Source organism: Sus scrofa, chromosome 13 (assembly GCF_000003025.6).
Source record: "Sus scrofa isolate TJ Tabasco breed Duroc chromosome 13, Sscrofa11.1, whole genome shotgun sequence".
Lineage (NCBI taxonomy): Eukaryota > Metazoa > Chordata > Mammalia > Artiodactyla > Suidae > Sus > Sus scrofa.
The window spans coordinates 87,385,968-87,412,212 of record NC_010455.5 but is presented as its reverse complement, the minus strand read 5'-3'; the positions used below and the strand labels follow the sequence as shown (position 1 = coordinate 87,412,212).

At 35.4% G+C, this 26,245-nt stretch overlaps 1 long non-coding RNA gene across 5 annotated transcripts in view; it reads left to right on the top strand.

Moving 5' to 3' along the window:
- LOC106508354 overlaps positions 1-18,311 on the top strand; it is a 313,674-nt gene extending 295,363 nt beyond the window's left edge. For 4 of the 5 annotated variants that reach the window (XR_002337714.1, XR_002337715.1, XR_002337717.1 and 1 more), the window contains 3 exons: positions 4,669-4,724; positions 13,770-14,064; positions 17,559-18,311. This is a non-coding gene — a long non-coding RNA (uncharacterized LOC106508354). The remainder of the gene's footprint in view (positions 1-4,668; positions 4,725-13,769; positions 14,065-17,558) is intronic. The other variant, XR_002337716.1, reaches the window with a different exon arrangement.

Below are 26,245 nucleotides of genomic sequence, written 5' to 3'. Positions count from 1 at the left end.
ATTATTAACGAAGGCCATGAAAGAGTATGTGTTTAAAGCCCGATTAAAGGATATTTGAATGACCTTTATAAAATTTTGGAATACCAAGGATTATGCATGTTGACAGTGAGTGAAATAGAATAACCAGAGATAAAAAGTATTTTTAATCCTAGGGGAAAATAAATCCATCCAGAATTTAGCCATAAAACATATTTTTGCAGCTACTTTAAAGAGGCTTATAAATCTTTTCCTCTCTCCTCAGTCCATCTAAGAGAAATCATTCACAGACATCAAGTTTAGTCTGAAAAATTCACAGGGAACATTCCATCTTTTGTAATTATTTTTGAATGTCAAATTAAATTTTGCATATATATTTTTCTTTAGGTAAAATTAGTAAAACATAAATTCAGATAAATACTGATAAATATTGAATTCACTGTTCAAAGAAACTTTTAAATAATACTATGACTGCATATGTGTGTGTATATATATATAACCAAAAAGTGATGAGCCCTATGAAGAAAAATATATTGCGCTCAATGAAGGAGAATGGTAAGAAGATGTGGTTTGGATTGAGGGAATCAAGGAAGTCCTTTATGGGGAAAAACATACTTAAGCTGAGACTTGGAATATTTAAGGTGGAAGAAATATCCACCTTGAAAGCAAAATTGAAAAACAGCTTAGAAGATTTGTTAAAAAGAGGCCATGTGGCAAGAGGAGATTTAGGAATGCAAACAAGAGAATCAGACCCAGATAATAGAGAGCTTGGAAAAGAATTTGGATTTTATTTTAAATACAATGAAAAGCTTATAAAGCTTGCTTAAAGGGCAATGACATAATCTAAGAAACATTTTAAAAATGGCACTTGGCACTTATGTGAAAAAGAACTGAAAGGGAAGAAGAGGGAAATAAGAGAGATTAATATGTATATCTATTAGATTTGCCTAAGAAGAGATGATGGTGATTTTGACTAAGGTGGTGGCACTTGTGATGGAGAGAAGTCATTGATGTATTTAAAATAACAAATGCTGCAGAGGGCGTGGAGAAAAGAGACTCTTCCTACACTGTTGGTGGAAATGTAAATTGGTACAACCACTATGGAAAACAGTTTGGAGGTACCTCAGAAAACTAAATATAGAACTATGATATAATCCAGCAATCCCACTCCTAAGCATATATCCAGACAAAGCATTCATTGAAAAAGATACATGCACCCTTATATTCATTGTGGCATTATTCCCAATAGCCAAGACTTGGAAACAACCTAAATGTCTAATGGAAGAGGAATAGATTAAGAAGATGTGGTGTATGAACACAATGGAATACTACTCAGCCATAAAAAAGAATGACATAATGCCATTTGCAGCAACATGGATGGAACTAGAGACTCTCATACTAAGTGGAGTCAGGAGGAGAAAGACAAATAGCCTATGATATCATATATGTGGAATCTAATATATGGCACAAATGAACCTATCAACAGAAAAGAAACAAACTCATGGACATGGAGAACAGACTTGTGGTTGCCAAGAGGGAAGGGGAGGGAGTGATAGGGACTAGGATTTTAGGGTTAGCAGATGAAAACTATTGCATTTGGAATGGATAAGCAATGAGAAATTCTGCTGTAAGCCCAAGGAAACTATATCTGATCACTTGTGATGGAACATCATGGAGGATAATATGAAAAAAAGAATATGTATATATATATGTGTGTAACTGGGTTACTTTGCTGTGTAGCAGAAATTGACAGAGCATTGTAAATCAACTATGATAAAAAAATTAAAAAAACTAAAATATATGTTGAGATCTGATGATGACTTGATGTTGAAGGCAAAAAGAAGATACAACAAAAGTGCTAGGTCTCTGGTGTGGAAAAGTTCATGGATCTAGATGCCTTTAAGGATTACTTTTCTTACAACACATATCAATTATTGAAAGTGGGATTTTGCTATCCCCCACAGTTACTGTTGTATCATCTTTATTAGGAATATCAAATTATTCCTTTAATTTTGTCAGTTTTCGCTTCATGTATTTTGGGGCTCTACTATTATATATATATGTATATATATATATACAACTGTTTTATATATATATATATAACTGTTTTATATATATACTGTTATATATATATATACATATATATATACTCATTCTATCTTTCTGATGGATTATTTTATCATTATAAAATATCTTTTTTCTCTAGGTGCATTTTTTGTTTGTAAAATTTATATTGTTTTATATTCATATGGCCCACTAAGCTTTTTGTTTGTTGGTTTAGTGCATTTATATTTTCCACCCTTTTCCTTTCAGTATACTTAGGCCTTTCAATCTAAAATGTCTTTGGTAGACAGTAAATAGGTAATTATTAAAATCTATCTTCTAATCTCTGCCTTTTGATTGGAATGATAACTCCATTTACATTTAATGTAATTATGGCTAAAATTAAATTTACATCTGCCTTCTTGCTCTTTGTTTTCCATTTTTAATGTCTTTTCCCCTCTATTTCCCCATTACGTCCTTCTTTTTTGTTAAATAGATATTTTTAGTATATTATTTTAATTTCCTTGTTATTTATTATATTTTTGAGGATTTTTTTGTTTTTTGTGGTTGTCTTGGGTATTACAATTAATAAATTAGATTGATACCACCTTAGTTTCCAATATATACTTTATTCCAGTAGATGTCCATTCTCACTCTTCCTTTGTTCTGTGATTCTCTTAAAATTACATTTTACACATTACAAGCCCATTTACAGTTTTATAATTATTGCTTCATGCATTTGTCTTTAAATAAGATAGTATAAAAAAGAATTACAAACAAAAAGACATTTGTTCTTTTTTATTTACCTATATGAGTTATGTTTACTGATGCTCTGTATTTCTTTCATGTGGATTCAAGTTACTGTATAGTGTCCTTTCATTTCAGCTTCAAGAACTTTTGTGATTATTGTAGGGTAGAATTGCTAGAGCCAGATTCTGACAGTTTTTTTTTCCCTAGCAATATCTTCATTTATCATTCATTTCTTGAAGGATAGTTTTATTAGATTTAGAATTTTATATCTTTTGTAGCTTAGAGGGCTATATTAATATCAGGCAAAATATATTTTAAGACAAATTGTTTCTAGAGAGAGAAATATTTTATAATGAAAAAATGATCAATCCACCGGGAAGATAGAACAAGTATAAACATATATATGCCAAACAACAGAGGCCCAAAATACATGAACTTGATTGAAAAACAGTTTACAGATTTTTTTTTTAACACTTTGTGTCATTACCCTGTGTTTTGGACTCCATGGTTGCTTTTAAATCTCATTAGTAAGTGCTTGAATGTGGGCTTGTTTTTCCTTTGTTGCTTTCAAGATTCTCACTCCATATTTGGCTATTCTCAATTGGACTATGCTACATCTAGATGTGATTATTTTAAATTTTATTTTACCTGCAGTTCATTGAGATTCTTGGATGAGTAGATTAATATTTTTCATCAAATTCTGGAGATTCCTGACCAGTATTTCTTTATTTTTCTTTATTTTTTTGTCTTTTCCAGGGCCACACCCACAGCATATGGGGGTTCCCAGGCTAGGGGTCTAACCAGAGCTGTAGCTGCTGGCGTACGCTACAGCCACGGCAATGTGGGATCTGAGCCATGCCTGTGACCTACACCACAGCTCATGGCAAATGCCGGATCCTTGACCCACTGAGCAAGGCCAGGGTTCAAACCCACAACTACATGGTTCCTAGTTGGATTTGTTAACCACTGAGCCACAATGGGAACTCCGAGTATTTCTTTAAATATATTTTCTGTTCTTTCTCTTTCTTTGCTCTTTCCATTATGTGCGTAATGAAATTTCCATTATATGTATGTTGAAATGCTTTTGGGCATCCCTCTAGTGTTCATTATTTAATTCACTTTTTTCTGCTCTTCAGGCTGGATAATCTCTCTTGAACTACCAAGTTTAAGGATTCTTTCTCCTGCTAGCTGGATTCTGTTTTTGAGCAGTTCTAATGAATTTTTTCTTTCCAGTTATTGTAACTTTCAATTGCAGAACTATTTATATTTAGCTTTTTTTTTTTTGAGGGGGAGACATTGCTATCATATCTCTTTATTTCTTTAGATATGATTTTCTTTAGTTATTTAGACTTAGTACATAAAGATTTTAAAGGATCTGTTATAAGTAAGCCTAAATCTGTGCCCTTTCAGGGGCATTATCTTCTGCCTTCTTTTTATGTGGCACACTTCTTGATTTGTTTTTGTATGTCTCAAATTTTTGTTCAAAAATTTCTTGCAGTATTTTATACGTCCAGAAAAATGACATTTTGGATAATATGTTTTAACAGCTTTGGTGTCAAATTTCCTTCCACTACCCAAATTTTGCTGTTGTTTCTGGGATTTTGTTATCATTGTTGTTTTTCTTATTGCTGTGTATTTGTTTATAGACTTACCTGGACTAATTATGTATATTTTGTATTTCCTGCAGAAGGCAACCACTGAATTCTTTGCTGGATTTTTTAAAAATAAAAATATTTTAAAATATTTTTAATTTAAAGCAATTTTTATAGATATCAAACTATTCTGTTTAATTTTTTAAAATTTTTATTGTTGTATAGTTGATTTACAATGTGTTATTTTCAGGTGTGTAGAAAAGTGAATCAGCCACATAAATATATATATATCTCCACTCTTTTTCAGATTCTTTCCAATCTATGTTATTATAGAATATTGAACAGAGTTCCCTGTGCTATCAAGTAAGTCCTTGTTAGTTATCTTTCTATATATAGTAGTGTGTATATGTCAGTCCTAAACTCCCAGTTTACCTCTTCCTTCCACATTTCCCCCTTGGCAACTATAAGTTTGACTTTGAGATCTGTGATACTGTTTCTGATCCGTATATAAGTTCATTTGTATGATTTTTAAAATTAAATTCTACATATAAGTGATATGATATCTGTCTTTCCATTGACAGAGGGATGGATAAAGAATATATGGTACATATATACAATAGAATATTGCTTAGCCATAAAAAGAATGAAATAATGCCATTTGCAGCAACATGGATGGACCTGGAGATTGTCATACTAAGTGAAGTAAGTCAGAGAGGGATAAAATAATTATATTAAATTTCAAACCTAGATTCCTATGACCCATTATTATGACTATCAACTTCTGGCTTAGTTAATTTAGCGGTCAGCCAATGCAATTTTTGATATGAATATGTCCTTAAATATCTTGCCTGTACATATATCTTCTACCCTTTTCCAAGGGTATCTATATAAGAAGGCATGCTTTCAAACTTCAGGCCATTTATAAGACAGCTTTAACTTTTATTTCCTGCTTACTCAGGGCCTCGAGTTCAGCCAGAAATTTAAGGAGGTTTCTTTTTAATCGAGTCTTTCCGAAACTGCATGCATGTTCTTGAAGTATTTTATATGTCCAGAAATATGTCACTGCTTTTCAAGTTTCCCTGTAGCCATTTAATTCTCCAAGATTTCCTTTTAAATTCTGGGTCAGGCTCTTTTGTTGTTGTTGTTCCAACTGAAATAATAGCTTTAGGTGGCTGCAAGTTTGCTAGCACATTGAAATTGTTTCAGTAATGACCTAAGGATAGTATTCCTTTCCACCCCTGCCCCCCGCCTTGGCTAAGCTAAAATCTGAGTTAATTAAAAAAAAAGATTTAATACCTCAGTAATAGAGATTTTCCAAGGAACTGCATGGACATCATATTGACTGTTTTCTAGAAATAGTGTTTCTTACAGAGCTCCAAAAGAGTTCATTCTTGTCCACTGGCTGCAAGACTGTTAGCTTTTCATGCCTATTGTTAACAGTGGAGTATGCATAGCCAAGAGATGGAAACAGCTCTAATTTAAAATGTCATAGACTGCACTGTCTAGAGTCATTCAATAGTTTCTCTTGCACAGATGACTTTGTTCTTGTTCTGTTCATTCCTTTTCATTCCATTGGTGAAGGAAGTCTCCATCAGCCTAAACAGTGCAGACTGGCTGAAAACAGGACTTCTAGCATTGGACAAATGAAACTGTCAGCAATTTATTAGTCACATATACACACAGCCTGTGGGAAGAGGGCACTGCAAGGCCACATGGAGGTTCCACTTGGAAACAGAGTGAGCCAGAAAAGGCTGTAGGAGATAGGCTTTGTAATAACAGAAGGGTAGGTTACCATTTTTTTTGTCTCAAGAGGATGTGACTTGTTTGAATAACTTTGCTGGCTGGCAGAACAGAACAACCAAGTAGAATACAGTTTGTATAGCTGATAGGGTGCAATCTGGGGTACCTTCCTGGTTGGGGTGACTGAGAGACATATCAGGCAAAGGCAGAGGAACTCCTGGCTAGGCCTTTAGAGCCCTATCAGGCTGAAAGATATCAAGAGAACATATGGGATTTTGAGCCTCACAATACAGCTCTGTGGCTTTGGTTAATTTCTAGAGTTCTAGAAATGATTACTTTTAGTCTCTGTGTCAGTATTTTCGTCATTTTTGTGAGAGAGTAACTGGTTCACAGAAATTCTCACTCTGCCATTCTGGAGTCAGTCTTCAGTTTTCTTTAATTTGAACATTAGAATCGGGTTGTTGGCTGATGAAAGGCTTAGCATTAAATGGAATCAGCCACTGGGACTTCAGAAAAAATCTGATCAAAATGATCTTTCTCATGGTAATTTTATACTGCTTAGAATTTTTCAAATGGGTCAGTTCTTTGTGTGGACAAGATAGGGAGAAGACACAATAAAGCAAAAAGCTATTAATCTAAAATTTTTTTAAATTTTATTTAATTTTTAAAAATTATTTCCCCAATACAATTTTTTTTCTACTGTACAGCATGGTGACCCAGTTACACATACATGTATACATTCTGTTTTCTCACGTTATCATGCTCCATCATAAGTGATTAGACAAAGTTCCCAGTGGTACACAGCAGGGTCTCATTGCTAATCCATTCCAAAGGCAATAGTCTGCATCTATTAACCCCAAGCTTCCAATCCACCCCACTCCTTCTCCCTCCCCCTTGGCAACCACAAGTCTATTCTCCAAGTCAATGATTTCCTTTTCTGTGGAAAGGTTCATTTGTGCCCTATATTAGATTCCAGATATAAGTGATATCATATGGTATTTGTCTTTCTCTTTCTGACTTACTTCACTCAATATGAGAGTCTCTAGTTCCATCCATGTTGCTGCAAATGGCATTATTTTGTTCTTTTTTATGGCTGAGTAGTATTCCATTGTGTATATCTACCACATCTTCCTAATCAATCATCTGTCAATGGACATTTGGGCTGTTTCCATGCCTTGGCTATTGTGAATAGAGCTGCAATGAACATGCAGGTACAGGTGTCTTTTTTAGGGAAAGTTTTGTCCAGATATATGCCCAAGAGTGGGGTTGCTGCGTCATATGGTAGTTCTAAGTATAGATTTCTAAGATACCTCCATACTGTTCTCCATAGTGGTTGTACCAGCTTACATTCCACCAGCAGTGCAGGAGGGTTCCCTTTTCTCCACACCCTCTCCAGCATTTGTTATTTGCGGACTTATTCATGATGGCCATTCTGACTGGTGTGAGGTGGTATCTCATGGTAGTTTTGATTTGCATTTCTCTAATAATCAGGGATGTTGAGCATTTTTTCATGTGCTTGTTGGCCATCTGTACATCTTCCTTGGAAAAATGTCTATGCAGGTCTTTTGCCCATTTTTCAGTTGGGTTGTCTGCTTTTTTGCTGTTGAGTTGTATAAGTTGCTTGTATATTCTAGAGATTAAGCTCTTTCCTAAGCCGAGTCAGCTGCATCAATGGTTTTCCCTCTGGGTGATTTGGTTAAAGTGACAATTATTGTTTGTCTTCATATGATTCCGTATTTTACAATTTATACAATAAGCGTGTGTTTTTTGAGCAGTCACAGGGATGAAAAAATAAATCTCTTTTTGAAATGGTTGAAAATTGACAGTGATAATTTAGTCATGGCATATTAACAAGGTATTAATAATCCAGTGAGGAATAATTTGAGAGGAAATATGATTTAAGAGAAATGATTTTATGGAGTAATATCTGTATCAATTCATTATTCAGCATTTATATGATTTCTATATTTAGAAATACAGTGTTTATAGTGAATGTTAGTTTCCATGTCTTTAAAAATTGGAATAAGACTATATGGTTGTTGTCTTTTTATAAGACACAATAAAGTTGGGATTTAGCGAATTCTCAAAAAATGGTAGGTCTTATTTCCTTCAATAGCATATATCAGGAAAGCTAAAGTAGGACACAGTGGTAACCTTGCTGTGGGAGAATTAAGAGTAGGACAAGTTATGTGAATTTCAAGCAGAGGAGCCTCATGGTGACTGAATGGTGGGCACTTGTTTAGAGAGGAGCACAACGGCTTCCAAGACTTTGCAAAAACCAAACATCATTGATTTAACTGATTCTACATGAACCTGGCCTATTGTCTATACACTGCAAACTAGTACATTTTTTTAGTTTCACTTTTGCAACCACACTTAGTCTACACTTATTTTACATATAGTCTAAAGTTACTCTATGCTTTCTATGTTTACCCCACACTGTTTTCTAAATGTTATATATGTTTAGGTCTTTGACATTTTTAGCAAGGTATCGGAAAATATATTTCTATAATTTTGACATTTTTCTTTTCTTAGTCATGTGTGTGCTCTACACATTTTATTTAATTTTTCTAAAAAGTTATCGGAATCCCACAGTGAATATCGGATGTCACATGCCTGGAGTTTTTTTTTTTCCTATTACTTTTGGCATCATTGTTTATCAGCAACTCTACTTTTTAGAAATAACTTCATATTTATAAAGAAAGACTGTGTCTGTATATAAACTCATACCATATTTATATCCATTTAAAGATGAATGTGGCCGTGTTTTATATAAACTTACATGTAGATAGGTATCTCTAAATTTTAATAAATTATAACATGATAAAATTCTAGTTTAACTATGCAATCTAGATTGTCTTGATTTCTAATTTTTAACTTTTCACTTTACCAATAAAATAGTTAGTATAAAGAAGATAGCAAAGACTTTAAAATTTATTTTTATACTTTAGCAAATTATTAAATATTGTAACCAGTTTTAGTGATTAAGTACCATTTAAGTTTTTGATATATTAGGTGAATATTGCAGACTTCACAATTCCTAATATTCTTAAATATGTCTGTTTAACGTTTTACAAAAATTCCTACAATCATTGATTAATGTGAAGTAATGCTTTCTAAAGCTATTATGTGCTGAAAATCTGTGGTCAAAGGATGAGAAATCCAGCTGCTTCTATTGCTGCAGTAGATTTGGAATAAAAGCTATAATGTTTCCCAAAGAAAAAAATAAATGGCATTCTAAAGGTTTCCACCCCATCCGCCCTCCCACCCCAAGGAAGAAAAAAAGTCGCCCTGGAAAAACTTGTGATTGCTTTGTCATTTCTGCAAAACTGTGAAAACACACCAAAGTAGCTAGTTTACTCATCCTTGATTTCCCCAGATGGCTGAGTTCCCATTAACTCACCAGAGAATGAGATGCAGGCCCAGTGCTTTTACATGTCATTTTGACAAGACATAATGTCCAATCTTGTTTGTGTACGCCTTTCCCTTCTACCTCAAGCCCGCTTCACTACTGGTGGTCTGCCCGTGTGCAACACAGATGTTTCCCTCTCTGCTGCATGCTTTATTTTTCAAGTAGCTTCGGATAGCATATGTTTCCATGTGAGCTTGCTCCTTCCTTCTCCCGACACCTACTTGTGCTACATAAACAATCTTCATCTGCCCCCTCAGATCTGGGGCGCTCGAGACTTTCACAGATGTCGATTTCTTTTACAGACTGTTTGCCTCTGGTGAACACAGTCTTCAGATAATGTCTCCCTTCCTTCTCTGTTCCAAATGACTTGGAATGCAGATTTTTTCCCTCCTTTCAACTCAGTTTCCTTCTGTGACCCCAGCATGTTTTCGTCCCCTTTCTTCTAAGTCTGTCTTTGTACTAGATCTCCAGATGGGATCAAGGGTGAGCTCTTCCTGCTCCTCATTTTATTCTCCTTACAACTATTTGGTTTGTAGGGGAAAAAAGAGGCATACTACACACGTTAGATATTTCGCATGCATGACCACCTATATTTTTCTGATGTGTTCCCTTGATTTTGGGGGTTTTTCACACTTTGCATATTTCTTTTTAGTTAGTAGCTGCCTTGTTTGATGATTTTTCCATTTTTGTGCCAGGGCGTTACAAAGAAGGACACCACAAATATACACATTATATATATGTGTGTGTGTGTGTGTGTGTACAAAATATAATTACATATATATATATCTATATATAATATAGCATATAATTACATATAAAACCACAAGTGACAGCAACTTTAATATCCATTTTTGTTTTCTTCTGTATGAGAGGCAGCTCAACTTCTCTTTCATTTACTCTACATGTATTTGTTGAGCAGGTGACATGTACCAGAAACCACCTCTGGGTGCCAGCATGAGGGTTGTAAACAAGCAGAAAAGGTCTCCCTTCTCAAGGAATTTATATTTGTAATGTGAGAAACCCGTAATAAACAAGTACACACAGAATTAATTATGAAAGGAGGCCAATTGGGCCGAAATCCAAGTGATGAACAGGATATTGGATGCAAAAATCAAGATAATGAGAATTCTGGGGAAAAGGAACAAGTAGAGAAAGATTGATGTGGGCATGCTTGAGACACACAAGACAGGTTGCTGTAGCTGATGTGTCACAGTGAGCATGGTGGAGAGCAGAGGACCCAGTGCTAGAGAGGAAGTCTGAGGCCAGATCACTTAGGGTGTCTGAAGGCAGGGCAAGAATTCTCAATCTTCTTCCAAATGCCCAGAGAAGCCATGAAAGTTTTAGGCAAGAAAGCAATATGATCTGACTTATGTTTTTGGAACATCACTTTGGCAACTGTGGCAATTTCTTATAAGAGTCTTATTTTTTATTTTTAAAGATACTATGTTTTAATGCAGTTTTAAGTTCAAAAAGAAACTGAAAGGGTACAAAGATTTCCCATATACCCTCTGCCCCCACACATGCATACCTCCCCCTCTTAATGTTTCACTAACCAGAGTGTTACGTTAGTTATAATGGATGAACCTACACTGATACATCATAATTACTTAAAGCCCATATTCACCTTATGGCTCACTCTTGGTGGTGTACACCCTATGGATTTGGACAAATATGTGATGACATGTATCCATCATTTTAATATCATAGAATATTTAATGCCCTAAGAATTCTGTGCTCCACCTGTTCATTTGTTCTCATTCCACCAAAGACCACTGATATTTTACAGTCTCCATAGTTTTGCCTTTTCTATAATGTGATATAGTTGGAACCATATAGCTTTTTCAGATTGGCTTCTTTCACTTAGAAATATGCATTTAAGTTTCCTCCATTCCCTTCCATGGCTTTATAGCTCACTTCCTTTTAGCGCTGATTAATATTCTGTTATCTGAATGCCACATATTTGTAATTAACAACCTTAATATAATTATGATCAACCATAAATGTATTTATTTTCAGAGAAGACTTTGCTAACTCATGTTTGTTTCAACTCTCCTCTTAACCAGCTTGCCCTATTTTAGTAGAATGTTGATGGCCTCTCCATATTTCAAATTCAAATTTGTTATCTTGTGTTACAGATATTTCTGGGTAGTTCCCATTGTGGCTTAGTGGGCTAAGGACCCAGTGTTGTCTCTGTGGGGATGCAGGTTCGATCACTGGCCACAGCCAGTGGGTTAAGGATATAGCATTGCCAGTAGCTATGGCATAGGTCACAGATGAGGATCAGATCCAATGTTGCCGTGGCTGTGGTATAGGCCAGTAGTTGCAGCTTCGATTTGACCCCTAGCCTGGGAACTTCCATATGCCACAGGGAACTTCCAATGCCACTTCCATGGCCTTGAGGGGAAAAAAGATTTCTGGAATTTACCCTTGAACCTTTTTCATTACTTCAGGGTTTTTCCCTCCAATGACAACACATTGTATTATAAGCCTCACTCTACTGAGCCATATCCTGGTCTCATCAGGCTTGCAATTGGTGCATATGTCCCTGCTCCCCTGCTCCCTTCCTTTCCTGGGAATGTTCTTCTCCCTACTGCCTGTCTGGGAAGCATTTAATCCCCCTTCACCCCTGGCAGCTTTCTCTGTGAAACTTCCTGACCACCTTGTATGTGCTCCTCCCATATTCTGTACAGGCTCCTATAAAATCTCCCCAAACATAAATATTTATGAATGAGCAGTGAACTAGTAAATGCTGGACAGCTAGCAAGGACACATATTGCAGACGGCCTGAAGGGCAGGTTAAAAACCTGATGACTTTAACCTTAAGGCTGTACTCCTGAAGAGTTTCAGTGTGATGGTAACAAGATCAGATATGCCCTTTAGGCAATATACTGGCAAGAAAGCGAGTGGGATGAGAAAATGAGAATGGCAGCACACTTTTGTTTTAGACTGGATAAGACATGATGGGAGCTTAAAACATTCACATACACACATGCATGCAAACATAGAACTAACAGTGGAAATGGAAAAGAAAGGATGGGTTCAGAAAGATTTAAACAGTGCCTAACCGATGAACAAGCAGTGTGTAGGGAAAGTAAGTAATACAAAGTAAGGGAGGGGATAGAATGGAGGATTCCTCCTGCCCCAATTTCTATCTTGAGCATCAAGGTAGATGGTGGTGCAATTCACTAATATAGGCACATGGAATAACTATTTGGGACGTATCTTTTCACACCACCCATTTTAACAATTTCTGATTGTTTTCTATGTGCCAGCCGTGTGTGTTCCATTTTACAAATTAACCTTTGTTCTGTTTTTTTTTTTTGCCTTTATTTACCTGATGATTTAAGCTTTCTTTTAGAAATTAATTTTGAATTTCTTAACTACCTGTAGTCACATGAAAGTCAAAGCAATCCCATACTTCTCTAATAGACTGAACAATGGTGTTCTTCGGTGGGCATGTGCTGTGATATTAGCAAATTGGATGAGTTTGGTGTACACTGGGTGGGGACTTGGAAGAAAGTAAGGCAGGGTCAAGAACAGATTTGGGATCTTCTCCTCCTCCTCCTTACCATCCCATGTTTCTGTCCTCATACTACCAAATTATTTGATTTCCATTTAAGGGATACTCAATAACTGTTTGCTTATATTTTGTATATTTCTCACAAATGGGTAATAGTTTTATTCAAATGATGAGGAAGCTTTAGGTCCTTCAAGTATGTAAAGATTTTGCAAGTTTTTTTTTTAAAGCAAACTTCCTCTTTGTCATTGATTTTTTTTAAATTGGAAAAAAAAAAAACATGCTGATTTGTTTACAAAGAGTACATGCACTTTTGCTCCAGTTGTTGTGTATCCTCCAACTCGTTTTCAAGTTTGGCTCTGTAAATGGATCTGATCAATTAAGACTGTAGCAAACAGATATTTTCAGAGTATGAATAACATTTACATTAATGGAAGAAAACAGGAGATTTGATAACATAAACCAGAAGCTCATTGCCAAATCACTTACATTGATTTAAAAATGCATTTCCTTAACAAGTACTTGTTGAACATTTATTATGTGCCAAAGCACAATATCACTGCTCTGTAGTAGCCTATATTCCAGAAGGGCAAAATAGACAATTAACCAAATAATTAAATAAAATAACTGTTAGAAGGTGATAAGGGCTAAAGAACAAAATAAATCAAGAAGGGAAAGGGTCCTGGTATATGATGCTTGTGTCAGCATCATTATTAATAATGTATCCTTTCACTTTTAGGTTGTGCCAGTCTGGAAAATCAATGTGGTCAATCTAGGCCTTGGGGATGTTGGGTGTGAGAGATTGAAATTTTACCTGAAGTGCCTCACAGAGAAAATGACATTTAAGTAAGGCTGGAAAGAGATGGAGAGGGGCGTAATGCAAACATCTCAGGATGGTTTCCAGGCAGAGGCTAAAGCAGATGCAAACGCCCTGCAGTACATTCATTCATATCTGATACATTCAAGGAAGAAGAAGGCAGCACAGCTGAAGGGGAGGATTGAGGATGACAGTATACATAGATGGGAAGCAAAAGGTGAGTGGAATTTGGACAGATCTCTAAGGTCATTGTTCCCTGGAATAAGGTAGAGGCCATCGTAGGAGTTTTAGCAGATGAGTAACTTGATTGATTTATGTTTTAATAGGATCATTTTGTCTGCTATGTGGATAATAAGACTGTCAAGGAAAAAAAAGGTGAAAGTAGGGAGAATAGTTAAGCACCTGACTGGAAGTGTTGCTGTCTCAAAATACAGTGGTAGCAATTGAAGGAGTGAGAAATGGTTGAATTCCTGAATATGTGGATATAAAACACAGTGTGGAGTAAAGCATGACTTTAAGGCTTAGGCTTGAGCCTCTGTAGGAATGGGTTTCTTTTTTCACTGAAATGGGAAAAAGTAGGACAAAAGTACATTTGGCAGCAGATTCAAGATCACAGTGTTAGATGTATTAATTTTGAGATGTCTATAAGGCATCCAGGTAGATGTCAGGTAGGCAGGGAAGTACTTAGGAACCATATTATACAGATGATATTGAAACCCATGAGGCTAAATGAAATCACAAAAATAGTAAGTACAAAGAAAAAAAGGTTTTCAGGGACTGAGCCCTGGGATACTCTTATGTTAGGAGGTTCAGAAGATATGGAAGAATCATCAAAGATATTTTCAATCAAGTTGACAAAAATCCTCAAATGGTGAAATTGTGAATAATTTCTTTCTATTATTTTCTAAGATAGGTAATATATTCTTATAGTTTATAATTTATGTTCATTTAAATGCAGTTTTTGGTGTTCAATGAGTTTTGACAATTATATACACTTGCAGACTATTATGTCCCTTTCTAATTTGTCCTCCAGCCTCCATCCACATGCAACAGTTTTCTGATTTTTATCACCATTAATTAGTTTTGCTTGCTTAGATTTTCATAGATGATTCTTTTGCTTTTTCTCATCGTAATGTCTACAATATGCATGATTATATTGTATGCAGGGATCAGTAGTTTGTTCTTTTCATTGCTAGTAGTATTTCCTTATATGTATATGCCATGATTGGTTTATCATTCTGATGATGGACATTTGCATTGAAAGTTTTAGGCTATTATGAATAAAGCTGCTGTGAATATTATTATATAAGTCTTTTTGTAGATAGGTATTTAGTCAAGCAAAATGAAAACATATAAGTAGAATTGCTGGACATACAGTTGAAGTAACCTAATTTTATAGTAGCCAAACAGTTTTGAAAAATTATATCATCCTCCAAATGCAAAAAATTTTAAAACAGGAAATTTTTTTTTTTTGCTATTTCTTTGGGCCGCTCTCGCGGCATATGGAGGTTCCCAGGCTAGGGGTCTAATCGGAGCTGTAGCCACTGGCCTACGCCAGAGACAGCTCACGGCAACGCCGGATCATTAACCCACTGAGCAAGGGCAGGGACCGAACCTGCAACCTCATGGTTCCTAGTCGGATTCGTTAACCACTGTGCCACGACGGAAACTCCAGAAAAGTTTTTTTTTTTAATTTGCCCTGAGAATTACATGATTTTAAATACTCATTATACTTTTTAATGCAAATCCCTGATCTAAAAGTTGTGTCAAAATATCCTAAGTGGCAGTTTTTGGAGATCTTTCTATGGCAGTTAGTAGAAGTTTCAGGTTAATAAGTGTAGCTGGGACTGTTTATGAAGACATTGTTCATTAAGTATCACATGCAAATTAATTTTACACGCAAATTAATAAACTCTTAGCTCAAACAGTGATGGGAAGGAGCTTTCTCTCTTCCTGGCTTGGATAGGAAGTTACCAACAGGAGCAGTATTAGGACATGCTCTGTACCCATTTTCAACTTTTTCAGATTTATCCCTTAGGAATAAAAAATACTGAAGACATGGAGACTGAGTCATAGAGGCAGCCAGCAGAATGATCCTCATCCTCCTCATTGAAGAGTAATAAGGAGCACAGGTAGAATAGTCTTTCGTTGAAGTGGCAGAGGTTATTGAAGCTGATGGAAATTGAGTGGCCAAGATACCAGGCTGTCAAGGTGTCAGGCAAGTGTCCCCTGTCAGGATATGGATCTTTTCTTTATTATTTTGGCTGTGCCCTTGGCATATGGAAGTTCCCAGGCCAGGAGTTGAATGTGGGTCCTTGCAGTTACAACACCAGATACTTAACCCACTACACCAATCAGGATTTAAATATGTGCCTTCAACTTTGCCCCAATAGTCCAGTGCATTTTAATTTTTCAATGTTTAAATTTAGCTTTTTAAATTAAAATTTTGATAAGTAACAAAAATTATCAAATGTTAATTACCATGAGTCTTTAAACTCTGTTCTCTGTACAAAACACAAGTCCTGCTGGTCATTAGAACCAGGGTATAAAGGGATTGTGTCCTCTTAGCTAAAACAAAATGTGGGGTGCCAGACATGTACCCAAGCTCCATTCATGGAGAAAATGTCAACCCATTTCAAAGTGATTTTTTTCCTCACTCACTTGATTTGTAGAAGTCACCAGGCTAGCTTATGGATTTCTTATAGAGAATTGTTCCATATGTAGCTGTAGAATTCAGTGCACCTGTGGGAGTAGGTAATCATAGTTGCCTCTTACATTGCCATCTTGAATAGCAACCTCTGCTCTGAGATTCTTGAGGGCAATAATCAGTGGTTGAGGCTCAAGAGGTACAATAAATCATATCACTCTTTCTTCTCACTTACTGAACTTTTCCATATATTCTGTCTGACTTGTCATCACTGTAGATAAACTATCTATGCTCCTGTCCAAAGGCATCACTATTTCTTATTCACAAGAGTCTCATCCTTTCTCTCCTTCTCAAAAACAATGGTAGGAACAGTGCCTTTGAGTAGGAGAAAGAAGGCAGGTGCAGTGCCATTGAACTGAATTTTTTTTCTTAAGATGAATAGAACTAAAGAGACAATGTGTACACTTTTTCAGGAAAAGATCCCTTTAGTTTATAAGAGAAATAAAGTTTCTCTTCTGTTAAACATAGATGGAGTACAGTGAGAATTCAAACTATGGAAATACGTCACATAATTTAAAAATATCAATATTTGGATTTCCCATTGTGGCTCCGTGGTAACGAACCTGATTAGTATCCATGAGGAGATATAGCTACTGGCCTTGCTTAGTGGGTTAAGGATCTGGTGTTGTCATTAGTTGTGGTGTAGGTCACAGATGTGGCTCGGGATCTAGTGTGGCTGTGGCATAGGCCAGTAGCTATATCTCCAATTTGAGCCCTAGCCTGAGAACTTCAAAATGCTGCAGGTGTGGCCCTAAATATGTATATATTTATTGATTATGACATAATGCAGCTAGATACTGGGTATACAGTTTTAAATGACACAATAGTTTCTGCTTTCATGGAACTTATAGTCAAATGGGATGAATACATAGTAAACAATAAGAATAACAATTTTAAATTGATCATGTTAGGAGAGGAAAAAAAGCATATTTTTATAGAGTGTAAGACAATTTGCCCTACCCACCAAGGATAAATAAACAGAGCAACTTGCTGTTCTCTCATAGCTTGACTGAGACCCTGATATCGCCTCTGAGAAATTTCATTTCCAACCTCCTGAAACCAAAGCAATGTTTACCAGTGGGACAATGGCGGACACGTGCAAGTTCCTGGCACAGAAGAGGAAGATTAGACACCCATCTCCCAGTTTTCCTCTGAAAGAGCTCTATTTGCATACTTTAAAAGCTGTTATCTAAGTATCCCACTTCCAGTTGGTCTGCATCTAAATGATGAATGAGATCCTCTCTTTTGGGACACTGACAGGTCTTGGCACACTTGCAAGGACTGGGAGCCCTAAGACAAAGAAGGCTGCTTAGACAAACATAGATGTTTAAGAAAAAACAAACATCTAGGACCTACCAAAACAATAATAAGCTTCATTTCCTGAAGGACACTCCTTCAGGACTAGGAGGGGTGGTTGTTTTATCTAATGCACAAAACAAGCATAGACAGAAATAAATAGGTATATGTTCCAAAGAAAAAGATATAACTCCAGAAACAGAGGCTAATGAAAAAGTATTAAAAGTAATGACCATAAAGATGCTTACTGAGGTCAACAGAACAATGCATAAAGTGAAAATTTCAACAAAGAGATAGAAAACATAAAGTACCAGACAAATCACAGAGCTGAAGAATTAGAGTGGTTCAACAGTAGACTAGATGAAATGAAGAAAGGATTAGTGAACTTCTAAGACAAGGCTGCAGAATTCATCCAATTAGTGTCTCCAGCCCCCCTCAAAAAAAAAAAAAAAAAAAGAAAAGAAAGAGAGTTGAGAGAGCTTAAGGTACATCATCAAGGCAACACTTTTTCATTATAGAGGTCCCAAAGGAAGAAGACAGAAAAGCAACAGAAATATTATTTGAAAAATAACAGCTAAAAATTTTCGTAACCTGGAGAAGGAAACAGTCATCCAGATCCTGAAAGACCAAAAAGTTCCAAATAAGATTAATCCAAAATGACCCACACCAAGACACATTATAAACAAATTGCCAAATATTAAAGACAAGAAGAGAATCTTTAAAGGAGCAAGAAGATAACAAAATTTTATGTTTAAGACTATCAGCAGAATTTTCTTCAGAAATTTTGCGGGCCGGAAGGAAGTGGCCAATATATTCCAAGCGCTGAAAAAGGAAAACTGCCAACAAATAATATCAACCCAGAAAAAATTCCCTCAGATTTGAAGTTGAAGGGATTTTTTTTTTTGTCTTTTATCCTTTTAGGGCCACACCGCAGCATATGGAGGTTCCCAAGCCAGGGGTCTAATTGGAGCTGTTGCTGCCAGCCTACACCAGAGCCACAGCGATGCCAGATCTGAGCCGTATCTGCAACCTACACCATGGCTCATGGCAACACTGGATCCTTAACCCACTGAGTGATGCCAGGGATTGAATCTGCAACCTCATGGTTCCCAGATTTGTTTCTGCTGCACCATGACAGGAACTCCTGAAGGGGTTTTCTAAATAAGCAAAAGCTGAAGGAGTTCATCACCACTAGACCTTAGAAGAAATAGTAAAGGGAATTCTTTAAGTTGAAACAAAAGGGTAATTGTAACAGAAAAATATATGAAAGCATAAATCTTTGAGTTCCCATGTGGCTTATGGATTTCCCATTGTGGCTCCACAGTAAGGAACCCAACTAGTATCCATGAGGATATGGGTTCAATCCCTGGCCTTGCTCAGTGGGTTAAGAATCTGGTGTTACCATGATTGCAGACATGGCTCAGATCCCACATTGCTGTGTGGCTGTGGTGTAGACTGATAGCTGCAGCGCTGATTTGAACCTAGCCTGGGAACCTCCATGTGCTGTAGGTGCGGCACTAAAAAAAAAAAAAGAAAGAAATCTTAATGGTAAAAGAAAATATATAGTTAAATCAGAATACTCCAATGTGGTGATGATGGTGGTTAAATCACTTATAAATCTACTATGAAGGTTAAAAAAGTAATAAAACTACCTATAAGCACAGTACTTTGTTATTGAATACACAGGATCAAAGGATGTAAGCTGTGACAAAAAAACATGAGAGGAGTAAAAAGCCACAGCTTTAATATCAATTCAAACATGAGTTGTTGTCAGCTTAAATAGGCTATTATAAATGTTTTATATAAACTTTATGGTAACTTCAAAGGAAAAATCTATAATAGATACACAAAAGATAAAGAGAAAGGAATCTAAGCATACAACCATAGAACGTTATCAAGTCACAGAGGAAAAAAGGAACAATGAAACAGCCAAAAAACAATTACAATAGAAATAGTGAGGTTATCAGTAATTGCTTTAAATATAAATGGATTGAATTCTCCAAACAAAAATAAACAACCCAACTACTGGCTGCTAAAAGAGACTCACTTTTGTTTTAAGAACACATACCAAAAAGAAACTAGCTTAAACTCTATTTTATCTGACATACATATAGCCACCCATGCTCTTTTTCAGTCTTTAATGAGAAACAAAAGGAGTTTATTATATTATTATAAAGGCATCACTCTAACAATATAACATTTATAAATATTCACACAGCATAAAAAAAACTAAATATATAAAGGAAATATTAACATACATGAGGGGAAGAATAGAGAATACAAAAGTAGTGAAGGACTTCATTTTCAACAATGGATAGATAATCAAGACAATATCAATAAGAAAACATTGGGGGTTCCCGTCGTAGCGCAGTTGTTAACGAATCCAACTAGGAACCATGAGGTTGCGGGTTCGATCCCTGCCCTTGCTCAGTGGGTTAACCATCCGGCATTGCCATGAGCTGTGGTATAGGTCGCAGATGTGGCTCGGATCCCGTGTTGCTGTGGCTCTGGCATAGGTCTATGGCTACAGCTCCGATTAGACCCCTAGCCTGGGAACCTCCATATGCCGCGGGAGCGGCCCAAGAAATGGCAAAAAGACAAAACATTGGACTTGGATATTTACAGAACATACACCCTGAAGGAGCAGAATAAACATTCTTTTCAAGAGCATCTGGAATATTCTCCAGAATGCACCACATGTTATACCACAAAACATCTTAGTAAATTTAAAAAGATTGACATTATATTAGGCATCTTTTCAGACCACTATGTTATGAAAGCAGATCAATACAAAGAAGAAAAAAAAAACTGGAAAAATCACAAATATGTGGCAGTTGAAGATACTATAAAACTTAATGTGTCAAAAAACAAATCAAAAAAAGAAAAACATTCTTGAGACAAATGGAAGTACAACCAAAATATATGGGATGCAGCAAAAACAGTTCTAAGAGAGAAATTCATAATGATAAACACCTACATCAAGAAAATAAGATCTCAACCTAACCTTACACCTCAAGGAATTAGAAAAAGAAAAACAAATTAAGCCCAAAGCTAGTAGAATGAATGAAAAAAAAAAAAGATCAGAGAGGAAATAAATGAAATAAAGAGTAAAGAGACAATAGAAAAGATCAATAAAACTATGAGCTATCCTTTTGAAATGATAAAACAGACAAACATTTGGTTAGAGTCACCAAAAAATGGGAGTATTTCAAAAATGAAGAGGAGACATGAGACATGAGGAAATAATACCACAGAAATAAAAACAATCATGAGACAAGATGAACAATATATACCCAACAAATTAGATGACTAGAAGAAATGAATAAATTCCTAGAAAAATACAACCTACAAAGACTAATTTTTGGAGAAATAGAAAACCTGAAGAAACCAAGTACTAGGAAGGAGACTGAATCAGTAATCCAAAATCCCCCAACAAACAAAAGTCTGGGACCAGAAGTCTTCACTGATGAATTCTACCAAAAAAATTAAAGAATAATTTCATTCCTTTTCAAGCCCTTCCAAGAAATAGAAAAGGAGGGAACACTTTTTTACTTATTTGTCTTTCATCCTTTTAGGGCTGCACCAGCAGCATATGGAGGTTCCCAGGCTAGGGGTCTAATTGGAGCTATAGCCGCCAGCCCACGCCAGAGCCACAGCAATGCCAGATTTGAGCCGCATTTGCGACCTACACCACAGCTCACGGCAACGCTGGATCCTTAACCCACTGAGCAAGGGCAGGGACCGAACCCGCAACCTCATGGTTCCTAGTCGGATTCATTTCCACTGTGCCACAACAGGAACTCCAAGGAGGGAACATTTATAAACAAACTTTATGACGTCACTTTTACCCTGATATTAAAATGAGATCAGGCAACTACAAAATAAGTAAATAAATAGAATACAGGCTAATATCTGTGAGAAACATGGATAAAATCAGGGACAAGACAAGGATGCCCACTCTTGTCACTTTTATTCAGTATAGCTCTAGAAGTTCTAAGTAGACCAATTAGGCAAGAAATTAACAGCATTCAACTTGGAAAGGAAGTAAAACTGTCTCTATTTGAAGATAACATGATATTATGGTAGAAAACCCTAAAGACTCTGCCAAAAAATTAAAAAAACAACTTCAATAATTTGCAGGATATAAAATATACACATAAAAATCAGTTGCATTTCTATACACTAATAATAGAAAATGAGGCCACTTAACAACTACATCAAAAAGAATAAAATATCTAGGAACAAATTTAATCAAGGAGATGAAAGATCTGCACAATGAAAACTATATGACACTGATGAAAAAAATTGAAGATGACACAAATAAACGTTCTGTGATCATAGATTGGAAGAATTATTGTTTAAATATTCATACTACCCGAAGAATCTCAGATTCAATGCAATCCCTATCAAAATTCCAATGTCATTTTTTCACAAAAAAAGACAAAACAGTCCTAAAATTCATATGGAATCACAAAAGATTGAATAGCAAAGCAGTCTTAAGAAGAATAAAGTTAGAAGTATCACAATTCCTTATTTTGAACTAAATTACAAGGCTATAGTAATCAAAGTAGTATGGTATTGGCATTAAAAACACATCTATCAGTGAAACAGATAACCCAGAAGTTAACCCACGCATATATGATCACTTAATTTAAGACAAAAAAGAGAAGAATATACATGAGGAAAAAACTGTCTGTTTAATAAATGGTGTTGGGAAAATCAGACCATTACTTATACCATATGAACTCAATAAAGATTAAAGATTTGAATGTAAGATCTGAAACCATAAAACATCCAGAAGAAAACATAGGGATTAAGCTCTTTGACACTGTTAATTGTGATGATTGTTTTGGATTTGATACCAATAGCAAAAAAGATGTAAAGCAAAGACAAACAAATGAGACAGCATTAAGCTAAAAAAATTTTCTACAGCCAAAGTAACCATTAACGAAATGAAGAAAACCTACAGGAGAAAATATTTGCAAATTATAGGGTTAATATTCAAAAAATATAAAGAACATTTATAACTCATTAGCAAAATACCTCAAATCTTTTTAAAAAATGGAAAAATTGAACTGATTAGACATTTTCTCCAAAGAGATGTAGGTACAGAATAGCCAATAGGTACATGAAAAAGTATTTAATATTACTCATCAGAATAATGCAAATCAAAACTATGAGATATCACCTCAAGCCTGTTAGAATAATTATCAAAAAGACAAGAATTAGCAAGTGTTGGCTAGGCTATGGAGAAAAGGGAATACTTGTATACTATTCCTGGGGATATAAATTGGTACAAACACAATGGAAAAGAGTATGGAGCATCCTCAAAAAATTAAAAATAGAACTACCCCAATGATCCAGCAATTTCAACTCTAAATATATATAAAGGAAAGAAAAATCACTATCTTGAAAAGATATCTGCATCCCCATGTTTATTGCAGCCTTATTTACAATTGCCAAATGTGGATACAACATAAGTGTCCATTGACAGATTAATGGATAAAGAAAATATGTGTGTATATTATAAACAATGGAATATTATTGTCATAAAAAATAAAATCCTGCCATTTGCAACAACATGGAAAAGTAAGTCACACTGTCTTTAAATGTTTGTTGAATTTTTATCATTCTTATGTTGAATTAAAAACAAACTCAGAACACAATGATGGTTTCCAGATGCGAGATGTGTGCAAAATAGGTGAAGGTGTTGTTTTCATTTTTTTATACAAGCTCCCATGTATAAGATTACTAAATTCTGGGATGTAGTATGTAGCGAGATGCTTAAAGTTAACAATACCATATTGTAATCTGAAAGTTGCTAATCTTAAATTTCTCATTACAAGGAAAAAATTGTAACTCTGTGTGGTGATGGATTAACTAGACTTACTGTGGTATATATTTCACAATATATACAGGTATCATGTATCATATCACAATATTGTCCACCTAAAACACAATGTTATATGTCAATTATATCTCAGTAAAACTGGAAAAAAAGGGTGGAAAACAATTCAGGAATAGACAGTATAGAAAGATCCACTGACTTAAGTTTAAGTTTCTTTTGTTGTTAAATAATATGGTAAATTTCCTCTTCCTTGACTCTTTGGAGGAAGGAAAATTTGAGATTTAGATCCATATGTTCTGAGGATTACAACATAAGAAGGATGTTTAAACTATCACAGAATGAAGAGTATAGGAAACAGACATCAGTAGCTGAAGCTTAGGGGCAAGAGGTTAAGGGAAGCTGGAGTAAAGAAAGCAATGGATGAGTTAAGGGGAGAGGAGGGAAGAGAAATAACAAAAATATAGTTCTCTCAAGACTGAAATTAAGTATGTTAAGACCACATATATTATATGGAGAGGAAAAACACATTTATATAGCCATAAATAAACAGACAACAAAACTGATAAAACTCTCCCAAAACCTCCAAAAACACCACAGACAATCTTATCAACAGGGGCTTCAAATCTTTTGTAATGATATTTTTGATATTTTTAGTTTTCTACCAGGTTTAATAAAAAAACAAGATACCAAACCAGCATATTTGATATTAGAAATTATCTATATATATGGAACTAAAATATCCATTATCACATAATATAGTATTTTCATGTCAGTATGATATATGTATGTATGTGTATGTATATATATATACACACATATTTATGTACATACACATTATATATATATAAAATTATATGATTTCCATTCCTATTCCAGAGAAGGGATTTAAGTACCTGAGTCAATATTTGTTGTGTCATCTCTGCCACTCTAAAGTCTGATTTTGGTGTCTTTGGAAAATATTTAAAAAAATCAGCTGCTCAGAGAAAACCAGCACTACTCACCCTAGTGAAGAAAGAGAATCTGACATCTGAAGCATGGTCACAGTTTCTGGATATTTCTTACTATTTGAGCAGTTAAGCAGAATTGAGTGCATTTGGCAGCCTTAGTGAAATGTATATATTTTATGATTAAAATTGTTTTATGATTTGATAACTGACAAAGCCTTGTAAAGTTATAGATAAATCACATTGTTATATATGGAATAAGTCACTCTGCTCTTTTTTTACACTTACCAAGCTTTGCTATAATAGTAACATTTGTAATTTTATTCATTTGTTTAGTATCCTTGTTGCTTACTAGACTGTAAGCTCCATAAAGTTCAGAGCCATGTTTTTTGTTCACCATTGTAAACTTAGGAAAGTACCCAGCACTTAATATATAATGAATAAATATATGAATGTAAGAATATTGTTTTTGTTTTCTGAGATGTCAATTGCCATATGAAAGGTCTTGTTGCCAGATAATCATGCCTGATATATTCATACTCAAAAGGCAGGGCTCCCTCATCAACCTTTCACAAAATGTAGTTAACACTAAATTTGGGTTGACACATTCACTCTTAAAATTTTATCAATTTGATACTTTCACTGAAAATTTTGTATTTTGCCCTAATTAGCATTAAAATACCATTTCTATTGATTCTTTTTCTTCATAGCTATTATCCTGTGCTCATTACATGATTGGCTAGTGCTTAGAATGAGTGGCATATGTTGGCACCCCACCCCACCCCATGGCCTGTTTCCAGGCAGCTCTTAGTAAAGGTGATACATAAAACATGATGTTTAACATCAAGATTCCTTCAACACCTTTCATTTGAAATACTCCCAGTCTTATTGTCCCAGGTGCCCCAAGTGGCTGAGGAACCTGAAAAGTGGGACCATTGACTGATCTAGAGCAGGTTCTCCAGCTTAGAGTTGATTCCCTTCTTCATCAACATTCCTGTTGTGAAAAATGCTACTTGTGGCCTGTTTGGAAATATGTGGCAGTTTCTTGGAGTTATTTTAGGAGAATTTTTCTAAGGTTATAAGTCCTTTCAATACCACATTACAAAAATGTTCTCCAACTTTAATATGCACCTGAATTACCTGGAGATATTTTTAAAATTCAGATTCTAACTCAGTGCCCCTGGAGTGGGGCAACTGCACTGCAGTTGGGGCAGCACCATATTCTTTAACCTGTTATGCCAGGCTGGGGATTGAACCCATGCATCTACAGTGACTTGAGCCACTGCAGTAGGATTCTTAACCCATGGCATTATGGTGGGAGCTCTGATGCTACACATTTTGAAGAGTAAGGCAAATTGTTGAAAGTCCTTGTAAAAGGCCATGTCACTCTCTAGGGCAGTGGTTCTCAAACTGGGTTTCACCTTAGAATCACCCAGGGAGGTTTTAAAATCCTGCTGCTCGGGCCTTAATTTCCAATTAAATCAGAATATTGGGGGTAAGACCTAGTTATCAGTAGTTTTTAAAATGCCCCAGCTGTTTCTAATATTCTCTAAGGGAATATAGCTTTGTTTACACAACTGATCAGAGCTGCTTTACAGTTCTG